Source organism: Sebastes umbrosus, chromosome 3 (genome assembly GCF_015220745.1).
Source record: "Sebastes umbrosus isolate fSebUmb1 chromosome 3, fSebUmb1.pri, whole genome shotgun sequence".
Classification (NCBI taxonomy): Eukaryota; Metazoa; Chordata; class Actinopteri; order Perciformes; family Sebastidae; genus Sebastes; species Sebastes umbrosus.
This window is the reverse complement of record NC_051271.1, coordinates 2,615,001-2,629,957: the sequence shown is the minus strand read 5'-3', so window position 1 is coordinate 2,629,957 and position 14,957 is coordinate 2,615,001. Positions and strand designations below refer to the sequence as shown.

At 42.8% G+C, this 14,957-nt stretch overlaps 2 long non-coding RNA genes across 2 annotated transcripts in view; one reads left to right on the top strand and one right to left on the bottom strand.

Annotated features, from left to right (window-relative positions):
- LOC119485160 overlaps window positions 1-241 on the top strand; it is a 60,030-nt gene extending 59,789 nt beyond the window's left edge. The window contains exon 5 of the long non-coding RNA XR_005206200.1: window positions 231-241. This is a non-coding gene — a long non-coding RNA (uncharacterized LOC119485160). The remainder of the gene's footprint in view (window positions 1-230) is intronic.
- LOC119485161 overlaps window positions 1-14,957 on the bottom strand; it is a 569,585-nt gene that overhangs the window by 315,213 nt on the left and 239,415 nt on the right. The gene's annotated exons all lie outside the window — the stretch shown is intronic.

Sequence of the window (14,957 nt, the reverse complement as noted above, 5' to 3'; positions counted from 1 at the left end):
GTTACATTTGACCTGTTGTTCCTTCGTTGTCTGATGTCAAGGAAAGTCTGTATTTTGTTTTTTAACTCGACTCATTGCGAGCATTAAACGTGTCAACACTCCCCCAACTTTAAAAGCCTTAGTGGATGAACAAACAGCTAAAACATCTGGCCATGTGTTGGATGGTTAACACTGCTAAATGTGTTCACGGGGACTCTGATGTTAATGAAGGCAGACAAACAGCCAACAAGGCATCGTGTAGAGTGTGCATGTGAAGTGTGTGTGTGTGTGTGTTTGAAGCTCAATCTCCTTTTGCATGACAACAATGAGCAGTTAACTGATCCGTCTCCCATCGCAAGACCACTGCACTTTGTTATTTTCTCACCTGGTGCATGTCTGTATGTGTGATGTCTGACACTAATGTCACTCATATGCAGCCCAGTCGCCAGAAAAAAAACCAAAGTTGTCATTGTTCGTTTCTGCAAACCACAGGATAAGTTGAATGTCATTGTTTCGGAACCAAAAATAAATAAGTTTCATATCCGCCTTGTATCACGTTTGCAGAAAGTTTAGGCAACAAAACTACTTGGTTAATATTCGAAAAAAAAAGATCACGGTTTGTGTTAATAAGAACAGAACTTAACGCAACTAGCATAAATAAATCACAACCATCCTTAGCAGACTTTCTTACCTAACGTTACGGACATGATCAGCAGTCTCCCGGGTGAAAGTCCTGCGTTTGCTTGACCCCGTACACCTCCCGTTCCACACACCCTTAGTGGACTTTCTCACTTGTTATACTCATTATTATGCCACATAACGTTCAATAACGGTCGCTCAATATACTACATCACTTGCAGGCACACACACACAGACTAAAAGAGAAAATGGCTTTCACATGACGTTACATACAGTTATCATGATTAGGGCAATTAAGCCAAACCACACACGCACACCATTAATGTAATGTGATTGCCTGTAATAGCCTCTCGTCGTCCACACACACACACACACACACAACACACTACCATCGTCATTCGGGTGATTAAGAATCTACTTCTCTCTCTCTCTCTCTGCTCTGTTGACCCTCTCTCACCCCTTTGTATCTGCCAGTCACATCCCAGTTCAAGCAGCTCAAACCATATTAGACTAAAAGAAAAGAAAGACGTCTGAATGTCAAATGATGAAGGGAGGAAAGGAAGATAGAGGATCAATCAAACACGCATGGTGGTTAAGTAGAGTGTATTGTTGAGTACAGTCACTTCTTTAATCATTCAGTTTCTGGGTTGACATGAAACTGGACAGATGATGACAGAAGTGCTCCGCTTTGCCGAAATACTGACATGAACTGTTCTACTTCACTGCAGAAAGACGCCACTTATTAGGCTGTCCTTTAAGATTTTTATACTGTGTTTGTAGCTGTAAACCGGTATATAGTCCCGCGTGACTTTATTATAGCACAGCAAAAAGCTACAGGGAGGAGGTCAGCAAATCAAAAAATGCTCATTTTGGAAGGCAATTACAACCTAATTTATTATTGAGGCAGAAGAACTTGGTAGTTTGGTCTTGAGGGCTACAGAAAAACAAGAACAGATCCATTGTTACCTTTCAGTTCTAGTTCATGTAGGGTTCACACTGAGCTATTACAAACAAACCAAGTGGTGTAACAGAGTGACAGGCTACTCATTTATCATTCTGTCCAGGTGACCCTTACCGCACCATCAGTGCTACATAGTCCAGTAAGGGAAAACAAGTCGACCTTGACTGAGCTTTAAGACTTGATTTATCTTCTCAGGTGGTCAATATGAATTCATGCAGAAAGACATTCAGCTTTTTCTTCCCTGATCAGGTAACACCAGTCATTGGATTGATGTGTCACCATCCATAATCATATAACCTTTAGTTCATCTGTTGTTGTGCTCTCACCATGACGTTTGCTGGGAAGCAGACCCAACACTACTTTTTCAACAGCCTACATAAACTTCGTCAAACAAACAGATGAGTTCATTGATGGTAAACTAAAAAGCAGAACACATCCTCAACAGAATAGGTCGTTTGCCAATGACTCCCAAAAAGAGTACATTGTGACAGCGACATTGTGAAAAGGTTGCTGTTTAGACGCGTGGTTGACGTTAAACTACATGATTAGGGTTAGGCAACAAAACTACTTGGTTGGGTTTAGGAAAAGATCATGGCTTGGGTTAAAATAAGTATGTTGTTACGTAATTTAGGTTAAGTAAGTTAAGTATGTGATGTAAGTTAAGTATGCAACTTAAAACAAGATAAGTCAACTTGACTTTTGGTTTCACACAGGACACGAACAGCGGTCTACTGAGTCAAAGTTGACCCATCCATCTCCCATCTACGTGGACTTTGTCGCTCTTTATACTGTCACCTTACTTCCACCTTTGATCCCGTCATAATTACTACGGCCACTAGATAACCTGCTTGCACAGTCAACCTATACAAACATTATTTTTGGGGGGAGGATGGCTGTATAAAGTCTGTTGTGCACGCCACTTAGCACAACTTCAGGTTTCTGGAAGTTCAAATTTACCAACTACATCTCTTAAAATGACAAAAAAAATGTACAATAGTGAGCTTCTTCCATGCGTGACTTTGAAAATGAAAATTGAAAATTCTGAAAGCAGGAATATTAAATTGAAATATTAAATTTCTTGTGTTTAAAATGCCAATGCAGTACATTGGCAGTGATTTCCACAGCTGAAGATGAAGGAACAGAAATGGAGTGCAAGCAAAGCCAAAAAGTACAAGGGAGGAAATGAGGGGGAGGACGAGAGGACGGCTGGAGCGTGACACTGCTGGAGAACGGCGCAGGGGAGAGCCAACGTCTATCTTGGTCACTCAAAAGCAGAATTAGCTGCGAATAGCTGGCAGGGAGAGACGATCCTCCCCTAAGACGAAGGGCGGCAAATGTGTTTATTGGCTCGTTCGGCAAATTATCACTTCAGAGAGACTATTGTTGGCCACTAATTGAGATGGGGACGATGTCTCAGCAGCGTGAGAAAATGTGGCGGATTTGGAGTCCACCAAGCGTGCCACCTGGGCCATCGCCATGGCAACAGCTGGAGATGTGGGCTAAGAGGTCTGATTAGGCTTCTGTGATTAAGGTCATACACAAAGCTCATGAAACACAATTATGTGATTACGTTCTGAGAAGCGTTTAAGTATTTTTCTTCTGAAGAGGAATCTACTGTAACTGTGGAGATAGAAACCATTGAACAGTGTGTCGTTTTGTGTTAAATAACGTCTGGTTATAAAGACGTGCAAGATGCAAAGTGGCCGTGGGAGCGCTGAGTCACATCTGTGCAGTGGTGAGAATCTTAATGTGTAAATCTTAAACCAATCAAGACTATTAGGAAGATTTTCCCAGGCCAATCTTTTGCTTCTAAACCAGCGCACACATGAAATGGAACCTATAATTTGTCTCTCCTCTGAGATTGTGTAGCTGCATTTATTATTTGATGAAGCTTCTTTCTTTCTCAAAAGAAAAATATAAATTGATACATTTTTCTATATTTTTAGACTCAATATTTCAACTCATAACCGCTGCTTGTTGTCCTGAAACCACTTGTGTAAAAAGCTATAACATTTTCTTTTCTATTCTGATTGATACACCTAAACTGTTTAACCTAAAGATGTCACGCCCTCTCATCTCTGCTGCGTTCCCAATTTCATACTTCCTCTCACAATTTCACGTTTATTTTGTGCAGTAAGCCAACGTTCACCTTTGGGTTTGTGAACTTTTGCAGACACACGTGTTTTTTTCCGATGTACTGTCACATCGCTACAGTGCGACGTCAGTGGCAGAGCTAACGACGAGGATACATTGTGATCCCAAAGGAGAGCTGAGGGACATCACATGCTAACAAGCGACAGCTGTGGCCGATAACACTGTTAATGATGACTGAGACAGCGGGCCAATTTAATTTGATTTTGCAATTCAATGCTTGTAGCTCTAGACAGTAGATGTGCAAGATATGTGTTTAGTTCACTTTACTTTGTTTATCCTGAACTTCCCTTCTCTGTTTTTCCAGGTGCCGTGTTTTTACCATGTCGGTATATATATATCTCACTGTGTCTGTTATTATATTGGCACATGGCACAGCAAATTAAAAGCACAGTGTTCTGTCAATAAACAGTGACATTCAGGTACCTTCAGAAAATATCATTGTCATCTCAGCTTCGAATTTGTATAGTCGAGGCAACTCAAAGCAAACCAACTGTAATGCCTGTGTGTTGAAAGATGTTGTACAAATTGGAACCTGATCTCATGGGAAGGCGTATAAATGAATAGCTCAACAAGGACAAAGGACATTCCCAGAGTCATGATGACGCATTTTAAGTTTTTTTCGTCTCATTTAGGTTCGCGTTGTCATTTAATGCCATTGATGTTAATGTGAAACGGTTTGCGGTTATGTTTAGGCAACAAAACCACTTAGGCTTAGGAAAATCATCAACTGAGTCAAATACATATGGAAACAACGGAACATGCGTATGAAAAAACACGTCACAAACGTCACTAACATAACTTCAAAATAACTCACAACACTTTGGGACGAACAGGAACACTGGTCTCTTGGTTGAAAGTCCTGTATTTGTTGGACCCACCAACCTCCCGCCAATTGCATGCAGTTATTCTCTCTCTTTTTATTCTACGTCACTAGCTCTGAGCTTAGCATATTTACGCGGATGCATTTGCATTGCAGTTAGTGCAGATGGCGTAAACAGGATACGGCAAAAGCAACAAAGGTGTTGTTATTGCACACAAAATGACTTACAACAAAGAGCATCATTTACACGCCATTTGGTAAGACTGGGCTGACAGTTTTACATGAGGAAAATACACTCACGCTTTGGATGAGGGTCAGTACCTCCAAGTCTGAGGCCATGGAGCTGAGCCGAAAGGCAAAGCTCTCGATTTACCGCTCCATCTATGTTCCAACCCTCACCTATATATCGTCAGGAGCTTTGGGTAGGGACTGAAAGAATGAGATCACGGATACAAGCGTCTGAAATGAGTTTCTTTCGTCGGGTGGCTGGGTTCAGCCTTAGAGAGAGGGTGAGGAGTTCAGACATCCGGAGGGAGCTCGGAGTAGAGCCGCTGCTCCTTCGTGTCAAAAAGGGGCCAGCTGAAGTGGTTCAACATCTGATCAGGATGCCTCCTGGACACCTCCCTTTAGAGGTTTTCCAGGCACGGCCAACTGGTAAGAGGCCCCAGGGTAGATCTACAACACGCTGGAGAGATTATATATCTGGTCTGGCCTGGGAACGCCTCGGGGTCCTCCAGGAAGAGCTAGAAAATGTTGCCGAGGATAGGGACTTCTGGAATTCCCTGCTAAGCCTGCTGCCCCCGCAACCCGGCCCCGATAAGCAGAAGAAAAAGGATTGATGGGTGGCTTTAGAAGGCATTCATTGACAGGTGACAGGGTTTTGTTGTTTATGTTGGGGGACTCGAGCGGTGTCACTGTGTAAATCCCAAGTTTGTAAAACCTTCAGTGTGTCTGTGCGTGTCTCATGGAGTGTGTTTGCATCGTGTTTTGAAGACATCACTCTGCCGTCTCTCTCCTGCCTCTTAACAACCTCTATTGATGGATCGGCCCGCAGTCCACAGCACGCCGCCCTGCGGTTTTATCAGTGTTCATTCTCCCTAGCTCCTCTCCTCCCTCTATCCCACCCTCTCTCTCTCTGTTCATTTAGTCCAATCAGGATAAGTGGCTCTCAAAACAAGCCCCGTGTCAGGATGGAGGGGAGGATCATTGATCAACTGAAACGCCCACACACGCTCGTAAGAAGGAGGAAAGTAGGAATGGATTCACACACATAAACACGTACAGTACCTCCCTCCATGACGTTCTACACTTTAAAGGACTAACTAACGTGCTACCTGTGCACAGGCAATAAAGAGCACATGGCACTATATTATTTTGTTTGCACTCGTAAATTAGCACATGGAAATGTGTCGGTTTATGTTGCCGTAAAAGACCAGCACACGCACGCACGCACGCACGCACGCACGCACGCACACACACACACACACACACACTGACGGTTCGTCATCCCCTCAGAGATGCCAGGCACATTCGTATGAAACTCCAGGAACGTGGTGTCAATTTCAGCTGCAAAAGAGGGAGGGGAGGGGGATTGTGGGTGAGGGCGGTGGGAGTAGCCAGGAGGGGAGAAATGGGAGGGAGGCAGCGAGAGAGAGTGATGGAGACGAGGAGAGAGAGAGATGGGACATGCATTGATAAAAAGGGGGAGAGATAAAAATGGCGGAGGTTGATCGTCCAAGCAGTGCTCCAAATCGTTTCAGGAAAATCTCATTCCATCTGTCTCCAAATAACTGTCCCGTGCTCTCTCTCTCTCTCTTTCTCTCTCTCTCTCCGCCTTCACCCACCACCTCTCTGCATGCTAAGTGTACTATTCTGCCTGGAGCACGACAAGCTGCCTCTATCATATTTCATAATACGTTACACGCTTTTCCTTTTTGGGATTCTTGGATGCCTCCTTTCCTGTCTATCCATATCTATGACAGTGTGTCTCTCCTCCTACTCTGCAGTGGGACTCAATTTAAAGGATTAATCTATGAAATCAGAGTAATGTCTTTTATTTTTACAACGTGTAGCGCCGCCAACCCCATGTAAAGGGATGTGGCACTGGATTACTTTAAAAAGGGATGTTGAAGAACCAGGTTGATAAGCAGGAGTAGTGCAAAAAAGTGGCATTTATTAAGAAAAAGTTCACTGAAACAGAGCAACCCGGGAGATTCAATGAAACTACATTTAAACTGAAGCAAAAGACACACCAAACAAAAGCAAGCTACAGCCTCACAGCAAGCTGCCAACTCCTTTTTCCCTCCTCTTACTCCAGTGAATGGGATGTTATCTTCTCAGCCTCACTCCTAACTGGAACCTACCACCTGACCAGGTAAGTAAAGGGTGAGCTAAACCGAGCAAGCATTCAAATGCACACAGAATAATGAACAGACCATTAATACAAGATCTCTAAGTTACTGCTGACATCCCAATCTATCTAGGGGCACTCACACATACCAATGAGCCCACCAACCGTTATATAGTGTCCTTTACTGCAGGACTATCTCACCTATATCATCCTACATCTTAACAGAGTCCAGCAGGATGTAATGAGGCGAACCTGTCTGCACTTTCCTTGATTGAGCTGCTGAGCAGCTGATCTACCCAGCCCTCATGACCATAGGTGAGAGTAAGAACGAAGATTGACCGGTAGATCGAGAGCTTTGCCTTCTGGCTTAGCTTTCTTTTCGTCACAACGGTGCGGTAAAGCGAATGCAATACTGCCCCCGCTACTCCGATTCTCCGGCCAATCTCACGTTCCATCTTCCCCTCACTCACGAACAAGACCTCGAGGTACTTGAACTCCTTCACTTCTACATGTGTTCTGTATTCAACACATGTAGAAATATAAATATAAAATAGCCTACAGTATTTTCTGCTAGCTTCGCCCCACTGACTGCACACAACAGTTATTTACACGACCAGAAGAGGTCATGTGACATGGGAAAATGTATACATAGGTTGTTTCAAACGTTCAAACAGACAACCAATGATGTCATTCTTGTGATATGGGTAGACTCCTATGACATCATGAAGGGCAACACAACTCAAGGCTACTTTGCGGATTGATTTATGTCAACTTGTCAGAACACACCACCGTCTCCAAAAAAAAAACATTTGCTCTCAGGATCATCCTACAGCTACTGTACCTCGTCTACTTTTGTCGAAGGTCTTGTCAGACTGCCAACCCAAATCAGTTTTTTCGGCATGTCCACATTGTATCCAGATTGATTTTAAAAGTTCTTGACGGCAAAAAAACTGCATGAAATGCGATTTGGATCCAAACCACATTTGAGGTGGTTTGAAATTTGATTCTAATTTGATTTCTACAGACGCTCTGGCTGCTAAAATCAGAGCAGAACCCATTTTACTACAAGCAAAGCACGCATGGGGGAGAACAACAGTCCGTGGACGGATACCAAAATACATTTTCTGCTGGCATTTTCACTTTCCCCTAACATTGCAATGTATACCAGCCTAGCGCGGTAAGGCGGTGCAGAACTCCTCCGTCAACAGACAAACTCTGTAATGTAGGAGTTCTGCACTGTGACTTGACAGCGCAATTGTTTTGAATGCTTCCGCGTTGGAAAGCTGCGTCACCAGTGAAGCTGCGCAGTTTCTGCCACCAAAGTTGCTACCAAAAGAGCCCATGCAGATAGGTCGGGGACGTCTGGACACACAAGTCCAATCTGATCACTTGCAAATAACAGACAGTAGATCTGATTTGCGAAAACAAATTGGAACTTGCCTGCAGTCTGAATGTAGCCTACGATACATTCTGTGTGTGCTACGGATGTCAGATGATGAAACACTACCCAATGCAGCCAGTGACTGATGAGCCATCAAGCCGTCACTTGTATGTACGTTTTCTATCCAGGATTTTGACGTTCTGTCTGCGGTTCTCTTTCCTTTTCTTACAGCTGCCAGAAAACTTCAACTCAACACCCTTTATGGCAGATTACCCATTTATCCACAGAAAAAAGCCCAAACAGAACTGGCTTTCATAACCTTTGTGTAGATAGAGAACAGCAAAATGGACATTGATTTATATGAAAGTGTCACACATACTTGAATGTTTCAATCTCTGTAGTCGTAGGCTATCCAAAGGGAATGACAGCAGTGATAAGGGATATCCGGGGAAATCGCCTGTCTGTCACTCTCACAATATCTATAGTTCACGGTGTGCTCCTCAGCCACCAATCCTCCTCTACTCTGCTTTCACTCTTGTTCCTTACATTTGTATATTGTACATTTCTTTGCTCTGCTATCTTCTTGCTCACAAGTTATAAAAACAGGATCGTCAGTCTTTGTTGTTGCAGCTTTCCATAACCCTCTGTTCGCTTACTGCCTGTCTGTAATCATCTCTAAACAGATATCCAACAGGATATCCGTTAAGTCATCTCCTCTTTCTGGTTTTTATTTGCCCGATCCCTTCATCCACCCTCTGCCTCCCTTATCATAGAAGAGACATTTCCAAGCATGCAGCCCTGACTAATGCTGCTCTTTCAGTATCTTCCTTTGCAATCATTCTGTCCTCCTCAACTCGGTTGCTCTTAGTTTCTGCGTGCTGGCACTGGGTGGCAACTGAATTTGAATAGCATTATTTAAAATTAGTTAAAACAAATCTCCAAACATGTAAAGTGTGAATGCATCATTAGCCTTGTTTCCCTTCAATTGTCAAGCAAATTTTAAGCAAACTTTTGAAATGTCGCAAAAAAAAGAAAATGAAAATTAGGCTCTTTTTGATTTATAACTGTTTTGGAGCGAATAAACTCGGCTACAGCGTCGTTTTCTCAGAAGTTGGCGCTTTATGCATGGCTGTAATCTGCCAATTTGCAACTTTTCTAATGCGATATATGTGAATGGAAACGCGGCTATAGCTTGTCAGTACATCAAACAGCATCTGAGATCCCCTCTCGCCTTCGAGAAACAATCGGAGGGGTTACGTCTGACAGTTTTGGAACTTTACGAACAACCCAACGAGTTCGCCCAAGTCACGACACGAGTTCCGAGTTTAGAGCCTAACCTGGTTTTAAGTCTTGGTCATGCTTTGGTTTATCTCTTCTTTACTTTCCCTTTTTATTTCAGCTTCTTTTTATTTCCTTGTCTAGCTCTTAACCTTCCATCAGCTGAAGTTCTGTACCCTCACCCTAACCCTTCTTTCTTTCACCATCTGGGTTTCAATATAAATACTTCTTCTCTCTACGTCTTCCTCTTCCAACAGTATCTGTGGATCCTGTCCTTTCATTTCCCTCTCCCAAGCCCTTCGACACATCTCCCTATGTTTTACTCCAATATTCACATTTCCTTCTCATCCTCCAGTGAAGCCTGGCATCACAGACTCTGAAACAGTAACTGCTGCAAATAAAGTGAGCAGATTTAATCAAGTTGAGGGAGTGAGATAGGCAGAGAGACAGCGGGCCTTGAAGTATTTAACAGCATAGCTCAAGCAAGACCTTGCTGGTGTATATTGGTACACAACGTTCTCACACTATACGTGCTCGCTCTGCTGTCCCCCTCTGTTAGCCAAGAACAGTCTTGGGAGCTTAACGTCTTCCCTCCGAGCTCAAGCTAAAAGGTTTTATTGAGCTTTTATCAAAGTAACGCTGGGCCGTGCGAGACGACTGTGTCTTTAATAAGCAACGTGACGGCCATGAACCGATGATTCATTTTCAACAAACTCGAGAGCATCTTAGTTGTCAGGGTGAGACGGGGGTATAGACTCAGGACAACAAGACAAGCTCAGATAACTGACGCCTGAAGACAGGTGTACAGTGTTCCACTTTTAATCAGGTGGGTTATGCATGAGAGCATTGCCAGTATATTGCTTTGTGTTTAATCAGGCAGGTTTATACATTAGAGGGTTGTAAAAAAAGACAGTTGCCCGTTTAATCAGGCTGCCTTTCACATTATGATGTATACCGTTGCTTGTTCAATGAAGTAGCTCGTTAAATTAGAGCCCTGTACAAACAAAAAGCAGTGGCAGCGGTGTTGCGTTGTTTTTCAAAGCACAGCTTTGATGAAAGCGAGCACAGCACACGAACACGGAGACTCGTTTTATCAAATCAAAACGATCAGAAGCTCGGTTTTCAGAGAAGCATGAAGATTATGTGTCTGACCACAGCTGATGGGGAATGACATCACTGCCTTGAGGCTTTCCATTTTACTAGAAAATCGTCCGAATTAGCCTTCAACTGTAAAAATAATGATGTTCACATTTCATCGCTCGGAAACAGATTTCGATAAGACAGGACTCCCCCAGGGCATGAGATGTTTGATGTTCGCATCGTTGAGGTTCTGGTCTGACATTTTCTTGGCTGTCCGGGCAGGTCGACACCAGACAGGCAGAAGATAATCTCAGATCAGATCCTCCTACTGTGGCTCATATACTGTTTTAAAGCATTGTCCATATTATTATTATTATTATGAAAGTGCTCTACATGTCTGGTAGAAGTAAAGGGCGTGGGGTTGCATCACACTTTTGTCCTAGTCATAGACTGTATGTAAGAAGTTTTTGGCCGTCGCCATCCTGTTTTTTTGCAACCAGAAGTGACACGAGAGGATGGAGTTAAGTACAACCGAACGCTGAATAAGACATTTTTAGGTGACCAAAATGTTACAATTATCTTTAATGAGCTGAAAACACACTGTGAAAGGGTTAAAGTTGTAAGACCAAAACACGGACAACTCCCGCCGTGGTAGCGACCTGTCAACCACAAGGTAGCCCCACCCTCAAGCATCCCCTGCTTTATGGTCTATCTGACTCTAAATGGGACCATAATTTACTAAATGAACATCATGCTGTATTGAAGAAGACTTGAAACTAGAGATTGAGACCATAAACTCATGTTTACAATGTTTACTGAGGTAATAAATCAAGTGAGAAGTAGGCTCATTTCCTCATAGACTTCTATACAATCACACTTCTTTTTGCAACCAGAGGAGTCGCCCCCTGCTGGCTGTTAGGAAGAATGCAGGTTTAAGGCACTTCCGCATCGGCTTCACTTTTCAGAACTGGAGGTTGCCACCTGGTCCACTACTTTTACCTCAATAAAAATAAACAAGTTATTTTGTGTTATGGATCTCTATTATTTTTCAATCTTTCTATGTAACCTCCCCCTATTGTCGTCCTGTCTCTCCCTCTCTATCTCCATACGGAGCCTTCCTCTCATGTTGTTCAATTGATAGATGCTGGTGTAGAAGGGTCATTGAATTATTACGTGTGTGTGTGTGTGTGTGTCTGAATTCCACTGCAACATCCACCATTCTGTACTTTCTTTGCCACGACCGGCAGAAGGCAATTAATGAGAGCCTGTGTTCTTATCTGCTACCTAGCAACCTTGACTGTTCCGCCTGTCGCCCCCGGCAACCACTGCTGCTGCATGTAATCGATTGCTCGGCAACCGGGGGGACCACCGCGTGACATTACAACGGACCACTGACCCACTGCGCCGTGAGGGGATGGAGAGGTAAAACAACTCCGCTATAATCAACAGATATGAGGTTATGATATCTTCAGCTACAGTGATGGAAACACATTTAAAGGATTTACTGAAAAACATTAAGAGTAAATGTCATGTCTGTAATTTTAAGAGCAACGGTGTCTTTTAAGGACTGCCGTATTGTTCAACAGCAGAGCTTTTTGGAGCATTTTATAACCAAGGTTGGTCTCCTCGCCTGAAATAAAAGCTGCTTTCATAACATGAGACCAAATGACGGCACTGTTTAGAAAATAAAATGAACTGTCAGTGAAAAACGAGGCCAGGCACGAGATCGCACCGCAAAAGCCATACGTGTAATAAGATGAGCAACAGCTTAGACCGTCATATGGGAGCTAAATTGATCTGGAGACAAGATGTGTCAGCCTCAGCTCATGAGATAACAGTAATTGATTGATCACATTGTGCACGAGCCACCTCTGCTAACATATTTCCTGGGGGAAACCCTGAGCAACCGTATGGGGGGAGAGCTATCACAGAAAATAGAGAGATTACAGATTGTATTGCATTTTGATTAAAGGAAAAACTAACTTTTTTATTTAACTGGAAACTCTACCTTTCAGCATAGTTACTGCTGCTTCCACTTCCACATATTGTGAGTACCAGATGAATACCAGAAGGTAATTTCAGTGACGGGTGTAAAAATAATTCAAGGGAGTGCTAACTGATATAAAAGACGATGAGACAGGTTTTAGGGGAGGAGAGTGCACCAAGAAATGAAGAGACAAAATGTTCATCCACTCAACGTAACAGACCCAAGGTTATATAAGGAGTATCGACCCCTGGAAAGAAACACATGCACAATATCCAGCATATACCGGAAAGTCACAGCACTCCTCTGCTTCCTAACATCTCACATGCTGTCTGGACCCCGTAGACATCTGCTCGGATTCCGGCTGCTCTTCCACGACTCTCGCTATTTGGATGCGTGTTATTAAATGTGCAGCGTCTGTTCGCCCCGGGGAGCAACCAAAAGCATGAACGCATTTCCCTCGGATCATGTTCCAGAGTTAGTAATTGCCAAAGCAATTGTTATTTAAGTGACGCTCAAGGAACGAGGGGTGGCGTACCGCTGCTGTTTTACACCATTGTTAATATTTTAATGCGCCGCGCCACGTTCTGCTGGGACCGAATGGCTCCGGTGTTGTCAGACAATTGGATAATGCTGTCTTTTTTTGTTTGTATTTTGGGATGTCTCTGAAGTTTCCACCACTCGGATACCCCTCTAGCTAACAGGGATTTGGCAGACAATTGTTGCTTTTTCATGTTTGCTACTGTTTTACCAGAACAATGCAACAAAGAAGGCATTGTTATACAAAGAAAGAACACCAGAGGCTGCATGATGGTATTCCACACATTATGATTTACTGACTTAAATGAGTCCTGATACCCAATTAAACATAGGCTTTCAATATCTGAATATACTTTTGGTGCCTTTTGTAAAACACCACGTACAACTGATCAGAGTTGACAATGTTAGTCAGAATCAAACAGCTTGCAAAAGGCCTCTGTCCACACCCACAACAGCCTCGATAAAACTATAGGTCACGCAGTCTTACGTCACTTAAGGTGGACACAAATCAGAAATGTTGGCACTTATATGAGTAGCAACGTACAACATCTCATTGTGCTACATTAACTCATTAGCTAATGGTAAATGGCAGCAATGATACTCTGACTAGAACATTGTTGGTTCTGGTGTCTTCATGGGATTTGCTAACAACACAATAACACCAGTCTTATCCTTTAAATGTATGTTGTATTTTTTATGCTGAGTGAATTCATATCTGGGAGCTGCAGCCAGTCTGACACAATGTGCAGGTGCATGGCAGATATTTTCAGCTTCATTGCCTTGCTCAAGTGTATGTTTGACTCCCAGCCAGCCAGTCAAACTGCAATACTTGCTATGTGCAATTGCAACGTATCCTCATACCTCAACGGTTTGTATGATATTTTATGAAAAGTTATTCCTCATTTTTTGTGCTTTCTCCTACGAATGTCTTGTTACACTTGTCAATTTCTGCTTATTATAGGCATACTGTCTTTTCAAAATAAACGTCTGTCTTCACAGGAAGAAACTTGGTTAGTTTTAGGCAAATAAACAACTTGGTTAGGATTAGGAAAAGATTGTTGTTTGGCTTAAAATAATTACGGAAGTGTCGTTGCTTAAGTACGGAAGTTATGTGACAAATAAATCAACGTTGACTTTTGGTTTCACACGGGACACGGACACCGGCCTCCTGGGCAAAAGTGTGGTGTTTTTGGATCCACTCATCCACCCTGACCTCCTCCCAACGTGGCGTTTGTCGCTCTGTTCTGGTTCACGATTATGTGGATTAAATATAAAATGATTTTGTGTTATTTAAATGAATTACAGTGCATTACTTTTTGTAGTTTTAAACGGTGTATGAGAACAGCCTGGCGATTGTGCCTTTCTTGCAATGCTGCGGGAGGCACCGATACCAAAATGTATTATTTTATATCTTATTATTATTTTGTATTTATTTGTTACATTTTGTATTTTACAAAGTTAAGAAAGCAGTGTTTAAGTCAAGCCTGATGTTGTCTTACACATAAAAGAATCTTCCACACAGTGAGGCATACGTCTTATTAATGAAACACTGGTATCAGATCGCTACTTGGTATCGACCGGGACTGAAAAAGTCAGATCGGTGCATCCCTAGCTGTGTGTCAAGGTCAAGTTGTAGAATATCAGATAAGCTTCTCTAAACATCTTCATTTCTCCTTTTCTCCTCTCTTTTTCTCCTCTCTACCTCTTTTTCTCTCGACTCACTGACTCCAAAGTCAGTAAACAGCTGTGATGGAGTCCCTGCGATACCAGGGGTTAAAAGCCAATATTCAA